This window comes from Tauraco erythrolophus, chromosome 16, assembly GCF_009769465.1.
Source record: "Tauraco erythrolophus isolate bTauEry1 chromosome 16, bTauEry1.pri, whole genome shotgun sequence".
Lineage (NCBI taxonomy): Eukaryota > Metazoa > Chordata > Aves > Musophagiformes > Musophagidae > Tauraco > Tauraco erythrolophus.
Genome location: NC_141480.1, coordinates 4,443,021 through 4,457,812, shown reverse-complemented (window position 1 = coordinate 4,457,812; position 14,792 = coordinate 4,443,021).

The following is a 14,792-nucleotide window of genomic DNA, read 5'->3' as shown; positions in this document are numbered from 1 at the left end:
ACTTCCCTCTATTCACTCAATATTCAACTTCAGCACCAAACACAATTAATATTCTCCTTCGGAACTAGAGGATTTTTAATAATGCATTAAATTATTCCTTGGGGTTCACTGAAAACTCATTGCATGTACAATGGTTTTCTTCAGTGCTCGTTTACACGAAGCAGTGCGTTGATTACCCAGGTAGTGTCTGACCAACACATTTTACATCTTCACAAATGAAAATTTTGCACTTCATGGTCAACAGTCACACTGTGATCTTAACTGCAGCGGTCAGTGCGTGTCAGGCTGGAGCCTCTTCATGGAATGAAATCAAGATGGTTCGTACAAGTGCTGGGTATGTGTTTGGAAAATTAATTTCTTATTGTAAATATCCATCTACAACACGGCCTCTTTCCTTTTGTGAAGGAACTAGGTGTGACAGGACAGGTGACGGTGGTGCAATCATGCACATGCACCCAATGCCCCCTGGGTCGCACTGTTACCCCATTGTCCGACCTCAACTCCATATGTAGAAACCTCTTTTCCAGCCGTACAAAAATTATTGTCGAATAACAAAAAACCTCTTCAAACGCCTATGACAGTATTGCAGTCAAGAAAAATCCTCTGAATGTATATAAAGCCTTGATAACGATTTTATTTTCCACAATTATGCTTAAGATTAAAGTTTCAACTGCTTGTGAACCCTGGATAATTGGGTTCCTGGCAGAATATCCCTGAATCATTTTTGCTGCACCTCAGCATATTTGGCACACACTAACACTGTTAGCAAGTGAATCCTTCAATTTTTGGACATGATTTGCAATTCCTGTCTGAGGCCTGGAAGTGACGGTGACAAAATGCCGTGAGATACTTTAGCTAATTGTTTCCTCTTGCCAGTGAATATGGAAATGGTGGTCCCACAATTGTTATTAAAGGAGGTCATTGAGCCAAGACAACACGGGTCTGCTTGGTTGCTTTTTTTTTTTTTTTTTTGGTTGGTTGTTTTTTTTTAAATCTCTTGTTCTGTTTTCAGAATGAGACCTGACTATAGTGGTTCTTGTTTTGGTGGGGTTTTTTTTGTGTGTGTTCTAGATCATGCAGGAACAGAACACCCTCTGCCATTTTCCATATGGGACCTTTGATGCAGGAACTAAAGCCTTTGCGATTTCGAATCCAGAGCAGATAAATAGTCCCCGGACTCTCAAATTCTGCTGTATGAAGCCAGAAGTGATTTGGGACCTATTTATTATTTATTGCAGCACCATGCAATCAGCAGAGAGCCCAGGGTGAGGATACTTCTCAGTGAAACCACAGCATTTTGGGGATGGTGATCTCTGCAGCACAGATGAACTCGGGAGCTCCCTTTGGTGCCGGTCCCCGAGATGGGGACACAGATCAGCTGTAAAGGTTTGTCACCTGCCAGGGCTCTCCAAAGCTTTCTGGGACAGAGCTGCTTGGGAGACAGGGAGCTGTGAGATAAGGGACCTTCCCATTTACTGAAGGAGCAACAGTGTCTTGCGAGATGCAGGACCGGCCTCCTGCATCCTTACATACAGGTCTCAGGATCTCCAGTACAGGTTCCAGCGTGGGAGTCTACAGTTCTACTTTATTTCTGGGATATTTTACCCGGAAGCATCACATAGAAATATCACCATCTTTGCGGATGCACTGGAGTTGGCAATAAGGGAAAGTTATAGCTGCACCTTTCCTTGGGTTTCTTGAAAGGCAGACAGCAAAGCTATTTACATCCCAGCTCTGTACACATTTTCAGAATCTTTCAAATTTCATTTCGGCTTTGAGCTACCCTTCAATTTCTTTTTGTTCTTTTATCCTCATGGGATTTCTCAGATTTACTGGATTGTCATGGATATTTGCTTTTGCTCAGTTGTAATCACTGCCTTTCCCATATTTTTAGTACAGGTGGTTCTCTCCTGTATGTGAGCCACGCTAAAATGGAGCAACTACATTGTTTATAAGCCACACTGTGGGGATGTGACATTAAGGGGAATTTTTGGTTTAAAGCAGTACCAGAACCAAATACTAACCTTATAACCTAACATTAGCTGTATTGCCTTGCACTGAAGAGCTGGGAGACATGAGCAATTCTTACTTCCAAAGGGATACTCTGTTAAAATGAAAACATATGGAAACTTGCACACAAAAGATTAAGGTTTTAAACGTATCATCTTCAACCAGCCTTTTCTTGGGTTTCAAAAATTTACACGCAAGCTTCTGGGCAGACATTACCGTACTTGTTGCAATATCATTACTTTACAGAATGAATATTATATCAGAAACCTTTCCATTTTTACATTTGTTGTTTACTTCTTGATGAGCTTTTGCTGCTTCTCCAGGATTCCCAAGGCTCATGCAAGTTTTGAATACCAAAATCTTTTCAGAAACATAGTGTGATGTTTCACTTGGTAAGTTTTGAGGACAATGCTGGCTGCATGGTGTGAAATAGAAAGGTTAAAGCTGCTCAGGTTTGAGGAACAGGGTATTTAAGGGAAAGAAAGACCAAGAAAAACATGAAAAATTGAGTCACTTATTTTTCCCTAGTCTCCTCTGAGAAAAATGAGACCTAGAGATGACAATTATCTTTAAGTCAATTCTGATTTCTCTGCCTATCATTTATTGAAAAGAGAACCTTATCTACTTTTAATAAAAGTCAAGGCCTATATTCTTAGAAAACCAATCTATAATTTTTGTCACTGTGATACTTGGACTGATTTTTGTTGTTGCTGAACATTAATTAGCCAGGAATATTTATGAGCATTTGTTTAAAAAACAAAAAACAAAACACCTGTCTTACCACAAAATGAAATTGTATCCACTGTTCACTTTTTTTTTCTAATGCCTTGTAGCCTTTATGCTTTGCTTTCTTTTCCCTCAAATGAATCATGTGTGACAAAGATATTGCTATCCCAGAGGTAACAAGTATCTGCAAGTTTTGTGAGAATGGACAGCCAGGAAGAGAAGAGACTTGTTAATGACTCTGCTAGGGAGAGAGTGCAGCACAAACAACGCTTCTTGGGGATCAGAAAGCCCAAATGAGAGGCTTTCAAGTACCCAAATGCTGAGACAAATAGAAATCCCTGTCGGAGTTTATACGAAAGAACTCACTCCTGAGGCATATGTAGCTTTCTTTTTTTGCTGGATGGTGTCTCTGATGTCTAAGGTTGAGATGAAATCATGCTGAAGCTTTGGTTAAATTCTAAGAAAAGACTTTCTCTGCCTGGGTCAGCCTGGCAGAGTGCTGGAGCCTTGCCTGCACAGCAATCAATAGCTCACTTGGTAGAAGGTTCTTCAACACTGACTTTCCTCACGCTCCTGTTGCCCGGGGCTGCCTTGTTAGCACAACTATAACATCCATCATCATTAGAGAAAGGGAGCATCCACTTCTGAACTTCAGAAAAGAAATTACAGGTTTTCACCACGCAGCAATCAGCCCAAGGTTCCCCTCTGCCCCTCACCACTGCTCAAAACTCTGCCCGTCTACACCACCAAGAGCCGATGCATTTTCAGAAACGTGCCTGAACAGATGGTGTCAAGCTGCAAATAAAAATGTTCCCCTTTATAAGGTGTCTCACTACTAGTGGTTGTGGGAAATGATTCCCCATACCTCAGGGTTATATTCCATAGGTAACATAAGAGATCTGTGTCTGCAGAGAGGAAGGACTAGGGCTGGAGGGGCTCAGCCTCTGATTTGCCAAGGGACAGGCTGGCTGTGAGCCGGGTGCTCATCTGCGGTGCTGGTTCTCCTTTGGGAAAAGCACACCGCGGAGCGTTCCTCCCTCCCGCTGCTTGTGAGTGACTTACAAGGGCCGCCCCTTCCTTCATGTAAACAGGGAACAGAACGTTTCTGCTTCTCTGGACACCCTGAGTTATTCCTCAAACTCGTGCCTGGCAGGGAAGACTTTTTGGGGTAAGATGTCAGAAACAGAGGATCAGAAGCCAAAAAGTGAGAGAATTCGATAGAGTTGCCCCAGGGAGCAAGTACGCTTGACTTACTCATTTCTACCTTACATCAATCTTAGTGCAAAGAGAGCTTGCAAACCAGTCTTGACTTTTATTAGGTTTGACAGCATTAAGCAGTCAAGTTCCATAACTGATTTCAGATTCCTAGGGATGTTTTAATTTCTGAGAAACAAAAGCACATCACCTTCCATGAGGAGCAGGGGACGTGTCAAATAGCTCAATTTTCCTCAGTACCAGAAAGCCATAATGATATCCAGGACTTTTTCTCCCGTGGCAGGCTCAGAGGTGTCATGCTTACTGCTTTGTGTTCATTAGATACTCTTACACCCTGAAGCATTTAACAGCATCTGCTTTTTCTGACCATTTACTCAGTACCCAAAACAGAGACATGGTCGTACATTGCTCATGTGAGGACAAGTAAGCAGAGAACAAGGAAGCAAAGATGAGAAACCTTGCCAATGCTCGTAACACATCCCTGCTCTTTCATCAAATTTCTAATCTGAAGAACTGCCAGAGTATTGAAAGGAAACTGGGAGACATATAAAGAGCGAAGGGGAAAAAAGGAAATTACCACAAAGCTAATTGTGTTGGGTTTCCACAAGAAGAATCACAGTCTGCCTTAGCAGACACGCTGGCACGATATGCACCAAAAGAAACAGCAAACTTGACCTCACGTTTCATCCCACCCCAGGATATGGATGACTGTTGTCCAGCAGAATGAAGTAGCTAGTTGTCCTTTAAAAAGCCAAGTTGCTCATAAAATCACAGAAAATAAGGGGTGGAAGTGACCTCAGAAACATCTTGTCCAGTCCTCTACTACAAGGCACAGTCAGATCTCCTGCACCACTCTGGTAGAGGACCAGGGAGGCCCCAGTGATGGAGGGGGGTCTACAACCTCCCAGGGAGGGGATCTCGGCTCAGCCATGAACTACTTTCCATAATGAGAATTGTAACTTTGCTGTACCTCAAACTCCTTATTTCCATGCTTGGGAATTTCATGCCTCAGCAGAAGCTCCTTTAAGCCGGAGTGGACTTGTGGCTATAACTGCTTAAAAATCAGACATCAGCCGAAGCACCATGCTGAGTCTGCGTTCAAATTAATTCCTGCCTCTCCAGTCTTCAGTCTCTACTCACTGCCCACCCCTCGTTTCTTCAAAAGACTGTGACACCAGTGACCTCTAAGTACACACTGTAGTATATGACATTTTGACAGAACAGAAAGCCTACTGGTCGAGTAGTACAAATGAAATTAATTTAATTCATGGGTTTTAATTTACTTCCTACAGAGTGATTTTTCGCATCCCAGCACGCTAATGCCAAAGTCAATAATGGCTGTCATCATCATTTCAACCTTTCGGTTCAGTTTCCCCAATCCCATCTGTAAATCAAATCGGTTATCGCCGTAAAATGCACGTGCTGGTTATTTGATTAGTTCCCTATAAAGACACCATCATTCCCTGCCACAAAAGTAATTGCAACCATATAACTTACACATAAATTATGGTCTAGAAAAAGATGAAGGGTTTTCAAAGGAATTGTGGTTTTCAAATGCTAACAAAGATGTTGCTGGTGATTTTCCTGCAAAGGATATGTACAGCTGTCAGTCAGTGAAATAAAACCCAACTTTATTCCTTTTTGAAGTGTTCAACATGTCTTTCCCCAGTTGAAACATTCCGGCTAAAGAAGCACAGTAGGAATCCTTCATTTTGAATCGTCCTAACTTCACTCTCCTGATTTCTCTAGATCTCGTGGCAAATATAAATTATATTCAAGGTCTGTACACTTTGTTCTCTGGTACAGTCAAAGACACATTTGCTGGCATGGAAACCTCCTCTTCTCCTCTACATTCTTCACCAGGCAGCACACCACTACTGTGTATCAATTCACAAAACGTTTCAGCACTTAAAATTGATTTCTGTTCAAGTTCCCTTAAAACCCAAGAAAGAACCTTGCCAAGTTGTAAAGGACACATTTCAGATTCCCAGCTCCGGCTGCCAGTTGGTTTGCAAGCCTTTGGAGTTGTTTAAATAGGACAGCAGCAAAGGAAAGTGTGCTTTGCACCAAACCAGGATGATTTGCATGAAAAGGTGTGTATTAAAGGTTAATCAGGGCATCACTATAGGCATTTCATTTCTGGTTTAGTAATAACATCTGTTGCTCTGTAAAACATAACTCGCATTTTCTTATGGTAGATCCTTCTATCAATACAATAAAGTAAATAAACAATATAACAGTCTGTTTTTCCCTATGTTGTAGAAAAAGGAGCCAGGAAATATCAGAGCACATTTATGTTACAAGTAAGATCCTGGCTGCCCTGCCTTTTGACATCACAATGGCTAATATTATAGTATTGAATTGCAAACAGCTAACAAGTTGACTACTTTAGGGGTGTTGCATCTTTTCTGCTTTCCTTACGATGCTGCTTCTTCTGGCATGCATTCACCTTGGTGAACCTTACAGCTACATCTACAAAGCCGACAAACAGAACATCGTCAGTTTTCACTTTTCTTTTTGGCAGGTACAATGTTCTGCTTTAGGGAGATTCATAAATAACTTCATTGCATTGCTCATTTTCAGAGCTCAATGCATAAAAACACAAATCACAAAACTCAGCTGCACTTAGCTAAAACATTTTCTGAGGCTCTTGAACTTCTCAAGTAATCCAGGCCTGATTTACAGTTTCTTATAAAAGTCAAGCAGCATTTCAAGGTTCCGTGTGCATGTGTCACTGGTGAAATGATTCCATTTTCACTGCAGTTTGCTGCTTCTTTGTCACCTTTGAACCCTGACTATAAAAATATCCCTTTGCATTAACTAGTCCTACACGATGAGAACCAAATGAAACATCCACCCAAAATCCCTCTGCAGCTTTGCATCTTGCATTTCCAGATACTTTTTAATGCTCCTTAACTTCTGGCACACGTATCACAATGCCTTCCTCCCGTCACCTCTCCGTGTAAGACAGACACAAGACACCCACGCCATTAGAGAAAACCCTGAGCTCTTCTCCCCCTTTCCCCAAGGACCCAGATTTCCTTTGCATTTATCCAAACCAGGTTAACACTGCTGACTCTTTTGGAACTACTTCCAGATTGCACTGACATTGTTTCCGACTCTGATCTTTGCAACATTTATTTCTAGATTTATGGGCTAACGTTTAAAGGAACAACAACATCAAAAATTAATAGCATTTTGCCAAACTGCTGATAATTCATGGTATCACCCCATTTATTTCTCCCAACGCACAAATATCCTCTTCACAACATACTTGGCATCCTTTGAAATCAATTAGTGGAGGCTCTCGTTTCCATTCACTTTGGTCCCAGTAGATGGCATAATAAATGTTTAACTACCAGTATGTTAGCCTATTGTGATATAAAGCATAACTGGATCAAGCTCATGATCTTGTAAAGAATTGAAATGATGTGGAAATAATCTTCCTGAAATATTTCTCCTTGAGAACTTCTGCCTACATTGGTATAGTTTTGTGAGGTGGTTTTTTTTTAATCAAAACTATTTTTACAGTGGAATATCTAACAAACTCCAATTTTGAGCTGTTCTGCATTATAAACTGTGTTCTCTGCATCTGAATTCTGATATAAAATAGCTCTAGGTACGGTATTAAATTGAAATAATAAATCATACTAATAAATCTCCTAGTTCTAATGTTTTTTTTCCCAGCTTTGATACCTCCTAATACAGCATTCTGCAGGAAAACTCCATCCTGAAAGAAATTAAAATGTGTAATATACAGAAATCTCAATCTGCCTTATCACACACTCTCCTCTTTTCAATACAGAAGAAAATTATGGCTGTGTGACACATGCAAGAGGTTAAGGAACATAAACCAAGCAAAGCAACCCTCACAATAAGAAGCAAATAGTGCAGGCTGTAGGCTACTCTATTCTGACATTCATTTGAGCATCCCAATAACTTTAAGTAATAATTAATTACTTGTATTAGAAAATTACTTTTTAAAAATTGATAACTGAATAATGGATAAATGAAGTGCATGTTAAGTACGCAATTATTTTACATAGCGAATTCCATTAAGTGGAAATAACTGTGTACATACATCCTTATAGAGTGACATCTTCAGACTTTTCTTGCTAAAATAATTGGTATAAATAATTTATCCTTAGTTTTAAACACTTCCAGTATCCTAGTCAAACCTGTATCTTAGGATGCTGACCGATGTTCTGACCAATGCACACTGCTCAAGGCCACCTGATGTCCTCATTTAAGCGCATTTATATTGTAAAACAGTGTATTGTACCAGCTGGTGGTTGACCAAGTAACTTGAGTTTTCACTAAAGCACAGATTTCGGAGAGACTCCTAATCTTCATGACAAGACTCTGATAAAAATAATATATTACTATCCTCAGCACGTCATTCCAGTAGCTAACTATGCACGCTGATAAAAACATCCATCACATTTCCAAATGGAGTTTGTTTGGTTTCAGGTTCCAGCCACTGTCTATTTTCATACCTTTCTCCTAGATTAAAGAGCACTGGTGGAGAAATAACTTTGACTGGTAATCATATCCTCGCTTGTCTTGCTGTATTAAATAGAAAGAGCCTTTGCAGAGGTTTTTCTCCAACATCAGATGGATCTTGCAGCTCTTTGCTGTAACCACTTCAGGTTTTGATCATCATGTTTACAAAATGGACAACAGCATTGCGACATGTAGCAGTCAAAATCTGCCTGTATTAATACAGTTTTCCCACTGAGTTTTAATTTTCACTTATATCTAAATGCTTTGTCCTAATCAAACGCATCAATGATTTTTCCAGCACCTTAGAAATCAGTATTTGTGAAACATTGAAAGTGCATACTACTAAGACTTGTCTTAGTTTTTCCCTTGTGATTATAAACATACATTTCTATATTATCACCGTTAGCACCAATTCACTTTCCTGTGAACACTTCATCTTTACTTATTGTAACAGAGAAGTCTCAAATTTTCTTCCTACTTTTTCTTTACCATGTTGGAAAATATTCAGCTTTCACATCTAGAATAGTGACTTCATTAACCATATATTACTAGGGAACGCAGACGATTCCCACTATATTACATGGGAACTGAAATGCCTCATGCTAAGTGTGTGTATCCACATGGGAAATACAGACCCGGGGAAATTTTTCCCTGGCTGTTACGCGGGTACCACCTGCAGTGGGGTTGGAAATGCAGAGCCACCATTAACATCCAATTGTTTTATGAAGTAGAAATTGAGAAGCAGCAATAATAGACCTTGTAGAAAATTTGCAATGAAAATTAGCAGTTGGGAGCTTCTTACAGAGACTATCAGCAGTGTGTACGGGTTAATTAGTGAAGAGTCTGGCTGAGACACAGATGTCCCGTCCCCCAGTAGTTTTATTCCTCAGTGCAGGTTCAGTTACCTGCTGTACTGAACTCACAGGAGTTATAAGCTTTCAGTTGGGGTTCTCCACAACCACTGTGTACAAAGCTGACATCCTTCCAGTACCAAAAGCAGAGAGAGAAGAGGAAGGAACACAGACCGTGATCGCTGCAGTCAGCCTGGCTCTGCACTGGGTTTTCCTAACAGCTCCAGGAATGCAAATACAGAGCACGGAGCAATCAGACCCTCTTTGTTATCTGCATGTGCAACGGGTCAAATTCTGTGGAAGGTCAGAGACCTTACAATTATCCTCCAGAGTGTAATCAAGATTAATCTGTGGCTTTTACCCCAGTGTATCTAATGGCCAGGACCCAAACTTCAAAAAAATCTATCCAAATCATGAAGATACGTTCTTAATAAGTACATTAGTAAGTGCACATAATAGTTAGAGGGTAGATTTTGGTGCAAGAGAGGAAGAAATTATAAATAATGTTTGGTAAGATCTTTTAAATCTTTCCTTCTGTTCAAAAAGTCCTTCCAGAGAGGCAGAAAATTGATTCTTGACAGTAACTGGAAGCTGTCCTGGCATGTTACAGGAATTGTACAAATAGCTGCTGTGTAAATATTCAGCATATGCTTAAGAACAACAAGCAAGACTGCCAAATGTATTAACAAATCTTGAGCGCAATAGTACACTGTGTGGAGAGATTAATGACCTAGAACACAATAATATCTTCCTGAGGAAGTGGAGAAGCACTGAAGTATGAATGCAGAAGAATCGTAGCATTTGCATAAACCCTGCTCAGGCTCTAAATCATCCTGGGTCAAGGTTCCAGTAGTTTGCAAGCACCTACGGATGCAGATCTTCTATTTATTCCTCTTCCTTTCATCTTGGCAAGGTCAGACCTCAGTGAGCCCTTCATTTAATGCTTGCTGAACCGTTCTTAAAACGATTGCAAAATATACAAACGAGCTCAATAAAAAATGCCTATCTAGAAAAAAATTCTTTCAACTACTGTTTAAAACTTGATTCTGGTGTCCATAATATAACCCTTACATTCACATTTTTCTAGCTGAACATTAAAGCCACAAGTATATACCCTGAACTTAGCTGTAAATGGTTTTTAGTAAAATTATTGTAACATTTATGCTAGGAGATGGCAACTCAGCGGCCATCTGTGAATGGTTGGCAGTAACCATAGATCCAAATGTTTATGGCTCACACTAAATGCAATAATAATAATACACAGGAGCCCTTGTCATATCATACTTTATGGCAACGCAGCTGGCTTAGCAGCAAGCTCAAAAAATGGAATGATGCAGCCAAAACCAGAGCAAGAGGTGGGAACCTGGGCATTTTCAGTCCCAGCAGGTTGCTCCGTGAAACGTGCCATGCAAGATTCAAATGATGCATAGAAGCCACATGCATCACAAATGATTCAGGGCATGCAGTAATTTGATATTGCTTATAACACATGGATTATTAATTCCTCTATAATACCACCTACAGTGGTCACAGTTTGGTGCTTCCAAGCAACAGCAACCAACATCAGGCAGATGCTATTGTAGACACAGCCTGTCCATATCAGCTGCACAGGTAGAATTCTGTTGCCAGTAGAACATTAATTCTTTGAAAAAAAAATATTTTTGCAGCTAAAACAAATCATAAAATCAGCAAATCATGAGAAACAGTGGTGCGCGTAACTAGATATAGCATATTTCTGTGTCTTTGCTGACAGAAGAAAACCAGAAAGGATAAAAATCTCTTCCCCAAAACTAGCCAGAGACCAGGGTGAGTGAAAGAGGTTTCTTATGTGCTTTCTCCTGAAGCTATTTCTGTTCACCACCTTCAGCTGAAGTCACTCTGCATCTCTTAACTCCTTGGCCTTCCAACTTTCCATGGAGAGGCTTTGGCCTATAAATAGTTACAGTCAAGTTAATATTGTGATTTTTGTAGCAGCAGAAGGATCTCTTTGAAGGGCTGGTCCTGAAAACTGCTTTGTTCTAAATAGCATCTCAATGAAGCCACACAATGAGGGAAAGGTGAAATTACAGCACTGATTCCTTCCCCAGAGATCTCAGTTTAGAGAAAAACTGATTTTTACTTCTCTTTTACTAGCTCAACACTGAATAGTGAGCCAGCGAGTTGAAGACACATCCAGTTATGAGTTAACTGGTAAAACAGGGAGGGTTGTACCTGGTGGTTTTATTGACACAGCAGGTTCAAGCAGGTACCAGTTACCCCTTATGCACCAAGCCCTGGCTGTGCTGGCACAGCTGATACCCAGAGCAGCTCTGCATTTCCAGCCTGGCACCCCAGGCACCTCCAGCCAGCCCCACACCTCCCTCCAGGCTCTACTACACTTGAGATGCCCAGAGTAGCCTCAGCACATACCCTACACATGAGTCGGGGCAATCCCAAGCACAAGTACAGGCTGGGCAGAGAATGGATTGAGAGCAGCCCTGAGGAGAAGGACTTGGGGTGTTGGTTGATGAGAAGCTCAACATCAACTGGCAACGTGCACATAGCCAGCAGGTCAAAAGTCGTCATTCTGTCCCTCTACTCTGCTCTTGTGAGACCCACCTGCAGCACTGCATTCAGCTCCAGGGTCCCCAACACAAGAAGGACATGGAGCTGCTGGAGAGGGTCTAGAGGAGGCCACAAAGACAATCCAAGAGTGGGAACACCTCTGCTGTGAAGACAGGCTGAGAGAGTTGGGTTGTTCAGCCTGGAGAAGAGAAGGCTCCAGGAAGACCTTCCAGCACCTAAAGGGGCTACAAGAAAGCTAGAGAGGGGCTTTGGTCAAGGGTATGAAGTGATAGGACAAGAGGCAATAGCTTTAAACTGAAAGAAGGGAGATTTAAATGAGATATAAGGAAGAAATTCTTCCCTCTGAGGGTGATGAGGCACTGGAACAGGTTGCCCAGAGAAGTTGTGGCTGCCCCATCCCTGGAAGTGTTCAAGGCCAGGTTGGATGAGGCTTTGAGCAACCTGATGTAGTGGAAGGTGTCCCTGCCCATGGCAGAGGGTTTGGAACTGGATGATCTTTAAGGTCTCTTCCAACTCTAACCATTCTATGATTCACGGGGAGGAAAAGGTGGATTTAACAGGTACACCACACTTAAAATAGATCAGAGGAGGACTCCTAGGCTTCTCCAACTGCCCACCATAGTTATCTGCAGTGATTATGGCAGAGTAAGGCAGTCACCAACAGCAAGCAGAGTCCAACTCTAATTATGCAGCATCCTTGCCGTAGGGACTACAGGGAAAAATTTCTCCTTTATTTTCTGGCATATTCTCACACTGTTCCTGTCAGCCTATTTCTTTGGATTGAGATATCTAGTTTTGTTCCATCACTGCTAGTGAAGATGGATGGGGAATAAAACCACTATTCCAAATACTTCCTCAAATATCAAGAAAATTCAAATCTGGATTGAAACTTGCTACCTCAGGCCCTTTATGAAATGCAAATTGTTCCTGTTAAAAGTAGTATCCTGAAGGCTGATCCCCAGACATACTACTGACTTGATCAAGCCTCCTGCTGAACAAAGCTATAAATATTACTATAAATATTCATGAAGTTCATGTAAATAACATCTCCCACAGTGCTGCTGCTACACAGGTAGAGTGTGTAAGATTTATTTATTTAATTTTCTGAGGGGGGTGGTCCTCTTCTCTACTACAGGGAAAGAAGAGAGCCGTGAAGAAATACAAGCAGTACCCAGGAGCAAAGGAGAGGCTGAGTCACCAGCAAGACCAAAACCCTGGTGTGGTTAGAGCAAGTTGGTCCCATACAACATCTATGGCTTAATTTCCAGAAGCAAAAGGTTGCCAGCCTGCCCAGAACAGAAGCCTGTGTTGGATGCTGCTTCACATGACTAACTTAAGACCAGAAACTCCCTTGCAAGCAGTGAATGATTTATTTTGCAGTGGTACCCGTGCAGTTGTACAAATCTGAAGGATCTCTACCCATGAAGGATGGTGCTGTCTCAGCAGAGGGAGGCTGTAGCTGAGCCAGCTGAGACTGGCAGGCTGCAGCATCAAATGAGCTGATGTTTAACTCATACAGCGCCGTGCTGCCATGCCAAGAGGATGAGGTGGCTCTTAGCTACCACCTCAGCTCTGCCTACAAATAGGTGAGACACTCATCTCTTTGCCTCTCTGCCAAAAGCACATGCCCCTTGAAAATAATTTTTGTCACAAATAGGTACAAAGTTGGGTAGATGGTCAAGAATGCCTTGCCCTTTCCAGTCCAGCCAGCCCCTCCTGTGTTTCCCCCACAGTGATGCCAAGGTCAGAGAGGGCAACAAATTTCTGCCCCAAGCTGTGTTACCCCAGCTGCTCCGTGTCAGGAGGGTGTTAGTGGGCAGCTGGCAGAGTCCCAGGGGTACCTCATGAAATCATCAGGGGACTGCGGGTCAAAGAAGTCATATGGCACAGTGACAAGAAGCTTAATGCCGAGTGAAGGGCGCCTAGAGGTTTTCCAGAACACTGAGTTCAGCACAATTAAGACCTCTAAAATGGAAGATACACGCCAGACAGCTCTTACTCTGTCTCCTACTCCTCCAGCAGACAACTGCTGCTGGGAAGTTTTTCATATCATCTTTCTGATCTGTTCCATAACGAAGGAGCCCAGATCCTGCTCGAGAGGTCACTGAACTCACGCTGCACCTGCCAGTGGGAGTTCTGCCACACAACTGAGATAGTTCCTGGGTTGTTAATGCTGTGGTTGTATTTATTTTTTTTGTACTTTGTCCCCTTTTATAGGGCTCAGGAAAGAGCCCTATGCAATAAGAGAATATGCAATAAGAGAATATGCAATAAGAGAATATGCAATAAGAGAATATGCAATAAGAGAATATGCAATAAGAGAATATGCAATAAGAGAATATGCAATAAGAGAATATGCAATAAGAGAATATGCAATAAGAGAATATGCAATAAGAGAATATGCAATAAGAGAATATGCAATAAGAGAATATGCAATAAGAGAATATGCAATAAGAGAATATGCAATAAGAGAATATGCAATAAGAGAATATGCAATAAGAGAATATGCAATAAGAGAATATGCAATAAGAGAATATGCAATAAGAGAATATGCAATAAGAGAATATGCAATAAGAGAATATGCAATAAGAGAATATGCAATAAGAGAATATGCAATAAGAGAATATGCAATAAGAGAATATGCAATAAGAGAATATGCAATAAGAGAATATGCAATAAGAGAATATGCAATAAGAGAATATGCAATAAGAGAATATGCAATAAGAGAATATGCAATAAGAGAATATGCAATAAGAGAATATGCAATAAGAGAATATGCAATAAGAGAATATGCACAAAAACTTCACTCTTCCCTATTTTTCTATCAGAAAAGTTTGAAACTAAAAAGAAATCTCACCAGTAGATGGAAGAATGTTTGGAGTGGGTTTTTTTTGTATAATGAGAAGTTTTGCTTTATTTTTT